Source organism: Bubalus kerabau, chromosome 18 (assembly GCF_029407905.1).
Source record: "Bubalus kerabau isolate K-KA32 ecotype Philippines breed swamp buffalo chromosome 18, PCC_UOA_SB_1v2, whole genome shotgun sequence".
In the NCBI taxonomy this organism is placed as follows: Eukaryota; Metazoa; Chordata; class Mammalia; order Artiodactyla; family Bovidae; genus Bubalus; species Bubalus kerabau.
In genome coordinates, this window is record NC_073641.1 from 40,904,769 (window position 1) to 40,920,524 (window position 15,756).

Genomic DNA, 15,756 nt, shown 5'->3' on the forward strand with positions numbered 1-15,756 from the left:
TGCTGCTGCTGCTGCTGCTGCTATTAAGTCACTTCAGTCGTGTACGACTCTGTGCGACCCCATAGACGGCAAATAGGGTGTTGAATATAGTTCCATGTGCTATACAGTAGAACCTTGTTGTTTATCCATTCTATATATAATAGCTTACATCCGCTAACCCCAACCTTCCACTCCATCCTTCCCCCAACCCCCTCTCCCTTGGCAACCACAAGTCTGTTTTCTGTGTCCAGGAGGCTGTTTCTGATTTGTTGATAGGTTCATTTGTGTCATATTTTAGATTCCACATATAAATGATATCATACGATATTTGTCTTTCTCTTTCTGACTTACTCCATTTAGTATGATCATCTCTAGTTGCATCCATGTTACTGCAAATGGCATTATTTCATTCTTCTTAGTGTCCATTAGCAGTCCATTGTACATTTGTGTTACATGTTTTTTTTTATTTTATTTTTATTTATTTATTTACTTATTTTTGGCTGTGCTGGGTCTTTGTTGCTACGTGCAGGCTTTCTCTAGTTGCGGCGAGCGGGGGCTACTCTTTGTTGCAGTGTGCAGGCTTCTCATTGCAATGGCTTTTCTTGCTATGGAGCACAGGCTCTAGAGCTCAGACTCAGTAGTTGTGGCACATAGGCTTATTAGCTGCCCCGTGGGCATTGTGGGATCTTCCTGGACTAGGGATTGATCCCCAGCCTCGGCAGGCAGATTCTTTACTACTGGACCACCAGGGAAGTCCTGTACTACATCTTCTTTATCCATCATCGGTAGAACAGATTAATTGTGATGAGAGTGGAAGGACTGAAATGATTGAGGTATTGAGCTCCACACCTGCACAGTTCAATACACTAGCCCCTGGCTTCATGCGGCCATTTTAATGTAAGTTTTTTAAAATTAAATAATATTAAAAATTCAGTTCCTTAGTCACACTGGCCACCTTTTAAACTTTCGACAGTCACATATGGCTGTGGCTGCCATATTGGAAAGAGAATACATAGATTTTTTCCATCATTGTAGAAAGTCTTGTGCCACTTTCCTCTCAAATTTGCTAGTACTGCCAGTGCAGAGTTCTGGGAACCAGAGGGAGCCTGAAATCACCAGCTGTGTAGGGAAGGACAAAAAAGAGTCAGAGGGAGAACAGAAGGTCAAAGAGAAAGCAAAAATTCACCAAAGGCCAACTGTGTTTGCTTTGCCAAGGGTCCATCCCTGAGCAAATGTGCATCCACCCTACCACAAAGCTCTTGGTGTTGACACCAGCAAATAACGGAGAGACTGGCATGGGCTTTGGGCCCTATTGCCTCTACTGTATGGGCCCCTGGGGTCTGTGGTCCCTTGTGAACCAAGAGATCCTGTCCTGAATCCTGAACTGAGAGGGTCACAGGAGTCACCAGGCTCCTAGCCAAAGGGAGATCATCACCAGGTAGCACATAGCAGCCCCTCAGTATCCAAGAGTCCTAAAGCAAGGATGTTTGAGAGTTCCTAAATCAAGACATACAGGGAGAAAGGAGCACTTTCTACATCCAGACTTAGACCTCTGCTCACAGACTCTGAGGGACATGGAGGATCTGGGGAGCATCCATTCCTTATTGACTACTGGGACTCATTAAAAGTGAAAATCCAGTAATTACTCTGCATAGCTGTCTTTGGACATGTGCACGCACTGGCAAAGGAAATATGGAATCTGATTGGTTGTTTCACCTGTATATAAATGGCACTGGCAGTCCCATGGAGTACTTTCATAATCTCTATTCATCTCATCCTCACAATAATGGACTGAGGAAAGACAGACAGATGGGAGCCTCTGAACCCTCTCTATTAGTAGAAATTCCTCTCAGAAAGAGGAAGAGATGGGCCAAAATCAATATGACTGAGAAAGAACAGAACCAGCTCCAGACACCACTTTCTGCTGCTTGCATCACATCTCAGGTGATTAGGGTCACTTTGTACCTGTCCAGACCCGTAAGTGTGTCAGCTCCAAAGGACGTGGTCTCTACCTGGATCATGCGGCAGCCTCAGTTCACATCTAGTCTCAAGCCCCAACTATCTCATGGACTCTTTGTTACCAAATAACCTTCCATGCATGAGGTGTGTTCCATCATGTCTGACTTTGTGACCCCATAGTCTGTATCCCGCCAGGCTCCTCTGTCCATGGGGATTCTCCAGATAAGAATACTGGAGTGGGTTGCCATTTCCTATCTCAGGGGACTTTTCCTGACCCCAGAATCAAACCCCCATCTCCTGCATTGGCAGACAGATTCTTTATCAACTAATCCTTGAGAACAGCCAAACAAAGGGCTAGACTGAGAACACTGAAGGAACTTTTCCCAGAAGACCCTCCCAGACAATATCAGAGGAAATGGTGCTCAAGGCAGCCCAGGCAGCAGAGCTGTTGACTCTGTTTTCCTGTGCCTGAGACACAGGAAGATACAGTTCTTTTGGCTCCTGAAACTTTGAGTCCATGGTTCAAGACCCTGAAACATGCAGGTGGATTTTGTTTGCTAGAGAAGAATCCAGAAAACTGAACCAGATGAGTTTATTTATTGGACTTCTAATAGCTGGTACCAAATATTTATGATTTTTCTCAAATTTGAGAAAATGTCTCATGATGTGGGAATCATTTATATACCTGGCTAAATGACCAGTGAGATTCCATATTTCCTTTGTCAGAGCATGCACACTCAAACAACAGATCAAAAGACAGAGTAATTACTGGATTTTTACTTCTAATGAGTCCCAGCACTAAATATGCCATTGTCCAGAGAACTGAAAAGAAAAAATCAAAATGATAATCAAACATATAAAGCAATAGTGAAGAAAGGATTACTTTAAATGTGCCCAAATAACACAATACTCCTGGCCACATGCTACTTTGTCTCTTCTCTTCATAGCATCATCCTAATAGTTCTCAGCCAATGTCAACCTTTTCCAACTGTAAGCCACTAGTGTTGAAAACATACCCATATATAATTAGACCACTGAGCTTTCCATGCCAACATTTGATGAAATTTTCCCCCCAAGGCCAGATGCCTGGCTAAAACTGGGCTAAATAATGAGGATATAACACTCACCGAAGAAGTCCTGAAAAAACCAGTCCCAGCTTTGCTTCAGCAACTCACAGTAACATCAAGGACCCAGACTCTTTCCATTTGGGGAGACTTTTCCTCCTCACTCTCTCTTTTGACCAAGGAGGAAGAACATCTTCACCAGTAGATCCCAGAAGATTTCTGCCATGTCTCAGTGGCCAGAACTGGGTGGGATAACCATTCCTAAACCAATCACAGACAAATGAAAAGTTAGATTACCATGGTTCCTGTAGACTGATAACCTCTTCTTTCTCTGGAACTGGACGGCTAATAGATGACAAAACTGAGCTCTGTGTGTGAAAACAAAGGGGAAATGGTTGCTGGAGAAGCAACCAGGAGCATCTGCCATGCCCAGTTATATGCAGGGCTGTGAATAGAGAAGCAAGTGGGGCTTTCTCCTCCTCATCCCTCAGGCACCGCCCCAAGGAAGCCCCAACCTTCTTGAGAAGGTAAAATCTGCTCACTGTTGGCTCTCGTGGCCCCTGTGGAGTCCTTGTTAATACTTGTGTCATTTACACTAAAATGTTTTACTAGCTTTCCTCTTCTCTACCAGCCTGAGTACTAAGAGGATTGCTTTAGCAAAAGGCTATATTCACAGGACCCTGCTCGTGCCTGGTGCATCAGAGATGCTCAGTGGACATTTGAAGGTGGATGGATGGGTGGATGAATGGATAGATGGATGGACTGATGGTTCAATGGATGAATGGATTGTTGTTCCAGTCACTAAACTAGGTTCACCTCGAGGTTTTCTGAAAATGCATTAGAAGAGGGTAAATCCTGGTTCCCATTCTCCTCCCTTTTTCTCTCAATGAGTCTTCTCTGGGAGTACTTTTTGCTGTCCCTGCAGATCCAGCCAGCTCAGGTCCCTAGCTGTTACATCTTTGATTGGACAGGTGGCTTTTTTGTCGAGAGAGGTCTCCTGAGGGAAGATGAGTAAAAAGAAAAGAATAAAACAGAGTAAATATGAGCCAGTAAGAGAGAAAAGTAATTATCCTGCTGGGTAAGTATCCTTGATGCTCTGAATGAAGAAGTTTGAAAGAACATATTGTACAAGAGTGAGAATGCGTGATTAAATCATGTAGAGACAAGATGTGCTGGTACAAGATGGAGCAAGGTGAGGGGAGTGAGAGACTGGCACCAGAAATAGTTTCAGGATATGCTGAGATGCTCAGATTTCTGGCTGTAGGCTTAACCCTTGAACTCTTCAGCTGCCCTTCTTCCTAACCACCCTTTGGACTTTCAGATGCTCCCATTTTTTTCACCTTCTTTCCCTCTTTTCCGTATTTCAACATTCTAGTTCCTCTTGCTTTTCATATCAAGAATGCCCAGAAACTGAAGGGCCAGGGTAAAACAAGTACCCAGTTTTCCATAGAGAAACCAAATGAACTTCTTGAACTCTATTTTAATAAGATGACCCCACCCTTCTTTGAGGCTCTACAAAAGGAGTTTTTCCATGAAACTGCCTCTCATCCACTTGTTAGAAGTTTAATGGCAAATAATGGCTAGTTGCCCCTGGGGACTTTAAATAACTCTAAGATGGACGTAGTTATGGAGTTCTGAGAAACAGAGCAAGTTCTTAAAAACAATGTGAGCAAGACCTCAGAAACTATTGAAACCCATTTTATTGCCCAAGAGATGGGTCATGTGCTTAGACTCACACACTGATTAACACTAGGAAGCTGGCTGTCAACAGCTAAAAATTTTGCTGCAACACAGAGAAGCAGTTTCTGTACCCCACCCTCAAGGGGACTTCATCCATGTATTTACACCCTAAAATGCCAGGTTTTCATGAAGAGATTGTTTTTATGGTGTTAACAGTTTTATTGAGGTGTTCTCCCTCAATTATGAAAGTAGTAACTTTTTATTTTATTTAAGTATTTTAGTAATATTTTATTACTGAAATAATATTTTATAATTTCAGAATCATCCTCCCAGAGATAACCCCTGCAGATGTACTGGGTGCATATAGTTAAGTATATTCCCAGTTTTTCTTCTGTGCACATGTGGAAACACATATTGTTAGGATTAAGGTCAAGCACATCCAATTTCTGTACCCAGTTATCTTCTTTCTTCCACTTATTTACATATGATTAAAGTTCAGTCACATTATTTTAAAGATTAAATAATATTTTGCTGTATATCTATACCATGATTTTTCCTGGTGGCTCAGATGGTAAAGAATCTGCCTGCAATGCAGGAGAACCTGGGTTCGATCGCTTGGTCAGGAGAATCCCCCTGGGGGAGGAAATGGCAAGCCACTCCAGTATTCTTGCCTGGAGAATCCCAGGGATAAAGGAACCTGGCGGGCTACAGTCTACAGTGTCGCAGAAGAGTCGGACACGACTGAGCAACTAACACCACACATGATCTAGTTAAATAAGCCTTTATGATTTGATATTTAGATTTCCCAATATTCTTTTTTATAAATAGCATGGGAGGATTTGTGTGTGTGTGTATACAAAATTGTTTTTTCATATCTTTGTTAATTTGTGATGAATTTCTAGTATATTTTGTAAGTCAAAGTGTATCTACACTCTTAAGGCTTTTAACACATATTACCAGAAAAATTATACCAGTTTACTCTAAAAAGGCAAGGCACCAGTTCTGCCTCTACTGTTGAACAGCCAGAAGCACTTGCAAACTCAGTGATCCATCTTGAAATCTCATGGGGTTGGGGAAAAAGGTAAAATATTTTATAAGAAAATACTTTGAAAATTTTAAATCCAATTAAAACACACATTGTTATTATTATCAATTTTTTAGACCACCCAAGATAGACAAAGCATTACCTCTCTCAACAACGTATGCCAATGACTTGTAGCCCATTAGAGAGTAAAATCCTTCCCAACTTCCCTCTAAATGCAACCAACACCAAGTATATTTCATTCATTCAAAACCATTTACTGAGTACCTTTTATGCATTGAGCTTTGTATTAAGTATGAGGAATATAGAAGAAAAAAACATAAACACAGTTCTTGATACCCATGAAACACTGGTCTGGGTGGGTTCAGGAAGAATGATAAATCAAGATTCATAATCAGTTCTTGATGGGATCCAGTCCTGGTGCTCTGTGGACTGTGGATCCCCGGGGAGACCCAAGGAAGTCCCTGCCTCAAGACAGGAAAGCTGAAATTGAAGATGAGGAGGCAGCTGGGTTTTCAAGTGGGCAGCTATGTATCAATCTTTATTGCTTCTGAAACAGCATGGAGAAATCACATTTTCCCCACATCCCCATGCCTACATAGAATGGGAGCCACTTCAGTGGGGGGAAGACTCTAACAAGCCACATGATAGAAAGGCTGAGAACCCCCACTCCCACGAGGCATACTTTGAGGAACATGCAATATTTATAATTTCTCTAGAAATCATCCTGGTATTTTAGTCAGAGACATACAAGCTGAGGAAGAACAAGATGGCTTGGGGTTTAGAGCAGAGTAGAAGGAAGATAAAGGGGCAAGTCAAGGCAGCTGGCAGGGAGAGGAACTCTGGAGAGGAAGACAGAAATGCTTCCTAAGGGATTTGGCCAACTGTCTGGACCATGGAATGTGGTTCCTGTCTACCCATAGAATCCTTGCTCCTGTTAACCCTTGAAGTGACATGGAGCTAAGTGTGATGTCCAGAGGGTAAAGAGGGAGAAGGAGGATGGCGTGGTGGTTGTTCAGCATATAAGTGCTTCTAAAGACTGCTCCTAAGCAGGAAACTCATCTTCTGAACTCCACCAGGTATTAAAATGAATATTATCTGCTGCTATTCCCAGATTGACTCACTGGCCCCACTTAAGCTCCGTGTGCCTGGCACTGGCACAGAGCTTGAAGGCAAAGGCGGGGATTATAATGGGTTTCTCAGCAATCAAGGACATTCAGAAAGGCATTCCAGACATCTAGGTGCAGATCAGACCCTCTGCTGAGGCACTCCCATGAAAAGCATCCATCACTGTTTATATTTTGACTTGTAAATAAGTTGGTAATTGACAAAACTGGAGGCATCAGCAAACCAACAAACTTCCCTTCCAGATTATATTGTTCTTGTTGTAGTATTAAAATTAATCTCTGTCTCTGAAGCTGAGTTGAGAAGCCTAGGATGGGACATCTACCAGACCAGGGATTAAAAAAAAAAAAAAAGATCATTATGGATAATATTCCAAGAAGAGTGTTTACAAAGATAAGGAGAAATTATCTAAGTTTTTAGATGCTGACTTCCTAATCTTTTTTTTTTCCCCCTTGGTAGTCTCAGAGAGAGCTGTCTGGAAGACACACCAATTACATGTTGTACAAAAAAGGTGACATTATTATTGTAAATCGGTGAGTCAACAGTGATATACTGGGTTCCTCCAGGCCAATGTCATGGCAGCCAAATATGCAGATATTTGCATCAATTCTGTTCAGTCACTCAGTCATGTCCAACTCTTTGCAACCCCAGGGACTGCAGCATGCCAGACTTCCCTGTCCATCACCAACTCCCAGAGCTTGCTCAAACTCATGTCCATTGAGTTGGTGATGCCATCCAACCATCTCATCCTGTCATCCCCTTCTCCTAATGCCTTCAATCTTTCCCAGCATCAGGGTCTTTTCCAATGAGTCAGTTCTGCATATCAGGTGGCCAAAGTATTGGAGCTTCAGCTTCAGCATTAGTCCTCCAATGAATATTCAGGACTAATTTCCTTTAGGATAGACTGGTTTGATCTCCTTGAAGTCCAAGGGATTCTCAAGAGTCTTCCCCAACACGACAGTACAAAAGCATGAATTCTTCAGCCTTCAGCTTTCTTTACAGTCCAACTCTCACACCCATACATGACTACTGGAAAAACTATAGCTTTGACTAGACAGACTTTTGTTGGCAAAGTAATGTCTCTGCTTTTTAGCATGCTGTCTAGGTCGATCATAGCTTTTCTTCCAAGGAGCAAGCATCTTTTAATTTCATGGCTGCAGTCACCATCTGCAGTGATTTTAGAGCCTCCCAAAATAAAGTCTCCACTGTTTCCTTTGTTTCCCCATCTATTTGCTATGAAGTGATGGGACCAGATACGTTGACCTTAGTTTTCTGAATGTTGAGTTTTGAGCCGACATTTTCACTCTCCTCTTTCACTTTCATCAAGAAGCTTTTTAGTTCTTCTTCACCTTCTGTCATATTTGCATAAGCCCACTCTACTTCCATATGAAAATACATTGCACAGAAACCTAGCAACCAATTGGGAGTTAGGTCTACTGTTTGTCAATGCACACTAATGGGCTGGTGGACTTATTAAGAAATCTATGGAGGGATTCTTTTTTAATTGACAATAGCACTTTCCTTTCAAGATATTAAGCATATTTTATCTGTTTTTTCTAAGTGCAATTGTCTTACTTTGCACTACAGAAGTGTATCACTATTTAAGCTCACTTATCCAGCAACTACCTCTCCATTGACTTTGTCACCCATCTCTCCTACATTTCAAATGGATGAATCTGAACAGCTTTTTTGGAGGAATCCATAAGGTATCAGAACATATCCCTCAATGATAGGGAACGCCTGTTGATTAATGGGAAGAATGTGTTAAAGAGCTCAAGGTCAAGTGCTCTTTCAGTGGATCTGTGAATCAAAATAATAAATTGTATATGGCTTTGTAAAAGCAGTCAGTCAGCCATCCAACAAGTGATGCAGAACACCTGTGGTTACATATGAATGTGACAGTATAGTGGGTGGGGGGTTGAAAATGCAGAGGAAGCAAGGCAGAGGTTAGTCCGAGACTTTGATGATGATGGTCAAGATACAGCAATGACCATGGGCCAGAGGTCAAAGGCTTCTCTCCTATTTACAGCTCTTCTCCTCAGTTAAATATGATAATTACCATTTAAACTAAGTTGCACTTATTGTCTTTGGATTATCCCTGGATAAGTTATGCTATATAAGAGTAGTCATTATAACACCCAACCTCTCTTTGTCTCAGAAGCTTAATGACCAGAAGTTTGTTTCACACCCAAGTCCCAGTCCAATGGGCATCAGCAGAAGATGCAGGATTCCTCTATCTGTGGGCTGTACTAAGCCCTTAAGACCGAAGTCTCCGATTTCATTTTCCTCTGGGCAGTAATGGATCAGAGAGAGAGAATACGTGAATATCTTAAAAGACCAGCACTAGACGAGAAGTACATCTGCCCATTTCAGAGGCCCCAACTCCTTCACTTGATTCTAACTACAGGAGAGTCAATGAAGCAAACTTTAACTCTCTGCCCAAAGGAAAAGGAGAACCAAATTCTGGTGAACATTAGAAGCTTTTGCTACTCCTGTGGGCTCCCAGCATTCTAACTAAATGAGGTGCAGGAAAAAGCAGGAATTAGAGAGGAAAAATGCTTTTGCCACATTCTCAATTTCTTCTTAGACATTGTAACTTCCTCAGATGTGTACACAGCCTGCTGTCAGTGCTCTAAAGAGTCTCCCGTCAGGCACTAGGCAAAAACACTTCATCTCTCCAGGCCTTAGTTGCCCACCATGTAAAAGGGAGACATTGGATCAGAATCCTTTCAAGTCTTTTGGCCTCTTTTGTATCCAAAATGCCATGCTTCTAGAACTCCTGCTGTTCATTTCCTCCTGAGACAAATAAACAGGGTGCCAGAGAGGTAATGCTAGTTGATCAACAGTGTATTTTTTATTTTATTTTAACTTCTCACTCCCCAAGCCCACCTTTCTAGAAGTTAAACTATACATAGTAGACAAGGTTATTACCAATATGAGTGATTATTTTTATGGCAAAGTTGTTTTGTGTCTGGATGAACAGTATACTCATAGACACATATGTAACACATACAGAGATCCCTCTATGAAAAAATAATCTTGCTTGAACAGTCTTGCAAAACTTATGTTCTCCTTCTACTGCTCTTGCCCTCGATTAGTCAGTTCTGTGATGATAACAAAACGGTGTTCCCTCAGTAGCTTACAACATGTTTCCTTTTTGCTCACCTTACATAAGGACTGTGGCTTAGCTGCAGGTTGGCCATGGCTCTGCTGGGATGGGCTGGACTGAGCTGGCTTATCTGGGTTCCACCTGTTTTCTCATTCTGAAACCCAGATGGAGGAAGGAGGCACCATGTGGAAAACCTGAGAACAAGAGCAGGAAGGTCTCAGTCAATAAATACAGTAGCTTGCAGTTGTATTTAAGGCTTCTGTTCGGATACAACAAAAACAATCACAACCTTCCCTCTCCGTTGACTAGAGCTTTTCACGTGGTCAAGTCCAAAGTCATAGAGATGAGAAGTGCAACTCCGCCCACACACACAGGGTGCAGGTGATGCCTTAAAGAATGACCCACAATGGAAGAGTTGTGAGTTTAGATTTTCTTCAAGGACCTTGCTGCGGACTATAACCCAGGAGACAGCCTCTCGGGGAGAGAACTCTTCTGAAGACGTAAAGGAGGAGAAAGTTTATATATGAATTTTGGTTGGGAAAAATACATGCAATTCAGCATACAGCTTGCAAAAAATTGCTGCTGAAATACACACACTGCTATGTATAAAACAGATAAGTAACAAGGACCTACGGTATAGCACAGGGAACTCTACTCGACATCTTGTAATTACCTATAATGAAAAAGAATCTAAATAAGAATATATATGTTGTTCAGTCGCTTAGTCGTGTCCGACTCTTTGTGACCCCATAGACTGCAGCACGCCAGGCTTCCCTGTCCTTCACCATCTCTCGGAGCTTGCTCAAACTCATGTCCTTTGAGTTGGTGATGCCATCCAACCATTTCACCCTCTGTCGTCCCCTTCTCCTCCTGCCTTCAATCTTTCCCAGCATCAGTGTCTTTCCTAGTGAGTCAGCTCTTTGCATCAGGTGGCCAGAGTTTTGGAGTTTCAGCTTCAGCATCAGTCATTTCCAATGAATATTCAGGACTGATTTCCTTTTGGATTGATTGGTTTGGTCTCCTTGCAGTCCAAGGGACTCTTAAGAGTCTTCTCCAACACCACAGTTCAAAAGCATCAATTCTTTGGCGCTTAGCCTTCTTTGTTGTCCAACTCTCACATCCATACATGACTACTGGAAAAACCATAGCTTTGACTATATGGAACTTTGTTGGCAAAGTAACGTCTCTACTTTCCAATATGCTGTCTAGGCTGTCACTGTTTCCACTGTTTCCCCATCTATTTGCCATGAAGTGATGGGACTAGATGCCATGATCTTCGTTTTTTGAATGTTGAGTTTTAAGCCAGCTTTTTCACTCTCCTCTTTCACTTTCATCAAGAGGCTCTTTAGTTCCTCTTTGCTTTCTGCCATAAGGGTGGTGTCATCTGTATATCTGAGGTTATTACATTTCTTTATCTTTTATATATATATATATGATATATATAAATATATAATTTTTAAAATTATATCTAAAATAAATAATTATATAATAATATATATTTATATATATATATAATCACCTTGCTATACACCTGAAACTAATACAGCATTGTAAATCAACTATATTTCAATAATAATTGAAAAAAATTACTGCTGGTCATAAAGAATGGATATCTCAAGTGTAATTTTATTGCTCTTCTATGTGTGGGAAGATGCAAGAACCTGTATTCATTAAAACCCACCCTGAGCTATACACTAGTGGAAAAGTACCTATCTGCCAGTGCAAGAGACATAAGAGATGTGGGTTTGATCCCCTGTGTTGGGACGATCTCCCTGGAGGAGGGCATGGCAACCCACTCCAGGACCCTTGCCTGGAGAATCTCTGGACAGACGAACTTGGCGGGCTACAGTCCATAGGGTCCAAATAGTCAGACATGACTGAAGGGACTTACTGTGCATGCACATGTGAGCTATACATCTAACTGTCCAAGGGGCTGTTTTTCCAAATCTGAGTGCCTCATCCTGTTTTCCATCCTGAATTCTTCTCAGGGTACACCGTCAATCATTCATTGACTGTGGCTGGCAACTTCATCTTTGTAGAGTTGAGTGCTGAGCAGGCTCTTTGTTCTTCATTCACACAAGAGTGTGTCCAGTGCCAATGGATGGGGATATAGAACCCTCTGACTGGGAGGGAGCACAGAGGTAGGGACTATAGTCCAGTTAGCTCACATCCCCATCACCTCCACTGAAATACTAACTGTAACAGTTCTAATGGAGAGGAAGCCGCTCTACCTTAGTTCTTCTGCTGTGGGAAGTTTTTGGGTGGGAGAGAATTAGGAGGGAGAAGCAGTCAACAGTGGGGGAATGGAGAAAATTTAACAAATATTTATATAGTCCTCACTGTAGACTGGGCACTATTTAAGCCCATAACAAATACTAACTCATTGAATCTTCATCATAGCTCTAAGGAAGGTTGATCCTTTCTGTATTCCCATTTTAGAGAGACTATGGCACAGAGAATTTAAGCAAGTAAACTGTGATCACACATCTAGTAACTGACAACAAGATTCCAACTCAGATAATTGGTTCCAAAATCTCTCTTCTTAAATATTCTGAAAGAAAGAGGGATGGGAGGATTCTAGCACCATGGATTAATTGGTTGCTGATATGCTGATTTTAGGGGAGCAAGGAAACCAGTTCCCTCTGGAATGGACAGATGTAGTTTCAGTAAGACGTGACGTGTTTTCTGGAACATACACAGAACTGAACATTCTGAGGTCACTGGGGTTTAAGCCACTGTCCTAAGCACTATCCTGCATGATCTCTTCTCTCGCAGATCTTACAGCCTAGTGGAGAGACACACACCATCAACAACAACAAATAATAATAATAATAAGGAAAAATATCATAGGTCAGATGATGGTATATGCTGTAGAGAACAGTGAAGCAAGGCAGGAGATGAGGAAAGTGGAGCAGTGCTGAAGATGGTTTGAAGACTAGTCAACGAAGGTCTTGCTGATAAGGTGTCAGCAAGCAGTGGCCTGAAGGAGGTGAGGGAGACAAATATTTGATGAATGAATGAATGAATGAATATTCAAGCATATTTAGTCTTCCCAGTGAGACATAAAATAAGTTATCTTATTACTCGGCCTTAGCCAGGCTGCTTGGCTCCCTGACATAATTCAAACCGATCTTCCGGTTGAATCCCACTCCTCTTCCTGTCATGTGGTTGCGCCACTTCCAGCTCCACCAATGAATCTCCTTCAGGGTGGAAGAGGACACAACCATGATTTTCTCTTTAAATGACTGAGGGGTTTTAGGGGATTTTTCTGGGAATATGCAGGAATCATGTGGTAGTAAATGCTCACCTGTTCTGGGCTGGGAGTGGGAGGAAGGGGGCTGATTTGAGCTGTTATTACTAATCTGTGTGGGCCTTTCCAGATGGCTCAGTGGGTAATGAATCTGCCTGCAATGCAGGAGACACCAGTTCAATCCCTGAGTCAGGAAGATCCCCTGGATGTGGGCATGGTAACCCACTCCAATATTCTTGCCTGGGGGATCCCGAAGACAGAGGAGCCTTCTGGGCTACAATCCATAACGTCACAAATAGTCAGACACGACTCTGCAGACATGACTGACTGAGCACACATGCACGCACTGGTCTATGTGCTTGCACATAGTGCACAATGTGCGCATTACACAGGGCTGAGCATATTTTGAAGGGGAAGTGAGCCAGATGTGAAAACAGCTAATAGATTTACTGAGAAATGAGGGAATGGAGGAAGTGGGAAAGTGTGAAGCTTTTGCAAATGTGCAGAGATTAATTCTAACTGATATCAAGAATGCAGAGAGGTGTTTTCCCACTCTCTAGGAATGAGAGCAATCAGACCAAGAGGAACCAGGACCTTGAAACCAATCAGTCCTCCAAGAAGAACAGGAGAGTGGACAGACAGTGAGAAGGACAGCCGGAAGGCAGATAGGTGACCAGCTGAGCTGCGAGGAGGCAGTATGTGGGAATTCTGCCAGAAAGATGGTCTGGTCACACACCGTGGATACTGGGGCCAGCAGAATGTGGGATGCAGGCCAGCCCTAGGAGTCACTGGTCCATTATCTGTGACTCTTCATGCCCACATCTGGGCATTGAGCAGAGAATCAGTCTGAAGGGCCTGGTTTGGGGAGAACTAGGGTCTTGACCACTGACCAGGCAGGATCCCAGCACCAGGAATGGAACCCAATGCAAGCCTTCCCTGGGCTTCTCTCATGGATGGACATTCACCCGATAACTTCCTGGTAGAGCTCAAGTGGCTCCCCACTGTGGAGAGCCGTGGGCAAGGTGGCCGGGCAGGTCAGGGCATGCTCCAGGCTGAGTGAATAGACCCAGGCTGAAAAGGTTCTATCAGAGAACCCCAGGCGACCATGGGAGGCACAAAAACAAGGGTCAATGTGAGCTGAGTTCTTAGGTTATGGTTACTGGGGTTTTTTGTTTGGTTGGTTTTTTGTTTGATTTGATTTTGGTTTCTGTACCATAATAAGAAAGCTAACCTGTTAAGCAACTGGAGGTCTTGCTAACCTTAGATTGTAGACATCAACAGGAAGTAGGAAAATAATAACCCCACAGCCTCAACTGTCAGAGGCAGCAATGAGGGCAGTCTGACCAGGGTTCTGAGGAGAGCAGGGTTCAGTCAGCACAGACAGGAAGGCAGATGAGAGGAAAGAGAAGAAGGAAGGGAGCTGGGATCCATGACGTCTCCCCCATACAAAAAGGTATCTGCAAACCTGCATTAAGCTGGCCTGAAAGTTTTGATGCTTCCCTGTGGCTCAGATGGTAAAGTGTCTGTGTGCAACGTGGGACACCCAGATTTGATCCCTGGGTCAGGAAGATCCCCTGGAGAAGGAAATGGCAACCCACTCCAGTCCTCTTGACTGAAAATCTCCATGGACGGTCGCCTGAGGAGCCTGGTAGGCAACAGTCCATGGAGTCACAAAGAGTCGGACATGACTGAGCGATTTCACTCACTTTTAAGCCCTCCTCTTACTTGTGGGGACTCCGAGCCTGGGGAGGTGGAGTTAGGGGTGTGCTGCTTCAATGCTTAACAAGTGTTCTCCCAAGAAAAGGTAAAAAGAAGGAGAAAAAAAATTCTGATTTTGCCAATTCCCATCACATAAGTGTGGGAATTTATACAATGGCTGCTCTGACTGATTTCAAGCTACCAACCTGAAGCCCACTGGCTTACAGCATTCCTGAAAATGTAACAGTTGCTCCCTGGTGTGAACCTCCACCCCTGAGGGATAGTCCCTTAGACCTCATAGCCCTTCTCATAAGAAACACTCAGTTCAATGCAGTCCTTTTAGGAAAGTGCCCTTTCCAGGCCCAGAGGATGGAGGAAGATGCAGTCCTATCTTCTAACCAGTATCTGCCTTCCCTAGTCCTTTATGCTAGAACTGAGGCTTCATAAGAATCATCTTAATGTTTGTTTAAATGCCAGTTCTGGTACCAACTGGCAATCAGATAAATAATCCCTGAAGATCACATGCACCGAATAATGATTATAGACAACCATGTATTATAAAGTTCAGAGTTCCTAAAAGACTAGATTTTAATTGTTCCCATCACAGGAAAGAAATTATTGGTTTGTGACTTGATAGAGGTTTTAGCTAATGCTGCACAATTATGTCATGCCCTCCTAAGTCACTTCAGTCATTTCCAACTCTGCGACCCCATGGACTGCAACCTGCCAGGCTCCTCTGACCTTGGGATTCTCCAGGCAAAAGTACTAGAGTGGGTTCCTGTGCCCTTCTGTAGAGAATCTTCCCAACTCAGGAATCGAACCCACATCTCTTACTTCTTCTGCCTTGGCA

General features: G+C 42.9%; 1 protein-coding gene and 1 long non-coding RNA gene across 2 annotated transcripts in view; one reads left to right on the plus strand and one right to left on the minus strand.

Annotated features, from left to right (window-relative positions):
• Positions 1-15,756, plus strand: part of PRLR (prolactin receptor) — a 61,838-nt gene that overhangs the window by 12,534 nt on the left and 33,548 nt on the right. The window lies entirely within an intron of this gene.
• LOC129632908 (uncharacterized) lies at positions 509-10,148 on the minus strand. Its single transcript, XR_008704743.1, has 3 exons — positions 10,015-10,148; positions 3,066-3,263; positions 509-1,098 (listed from the first exon to the last, which is right to left on the minus strand). It is a non-coding gene; the product is annotated as an uncharacterized LOC129632908 (long non-coding RNA).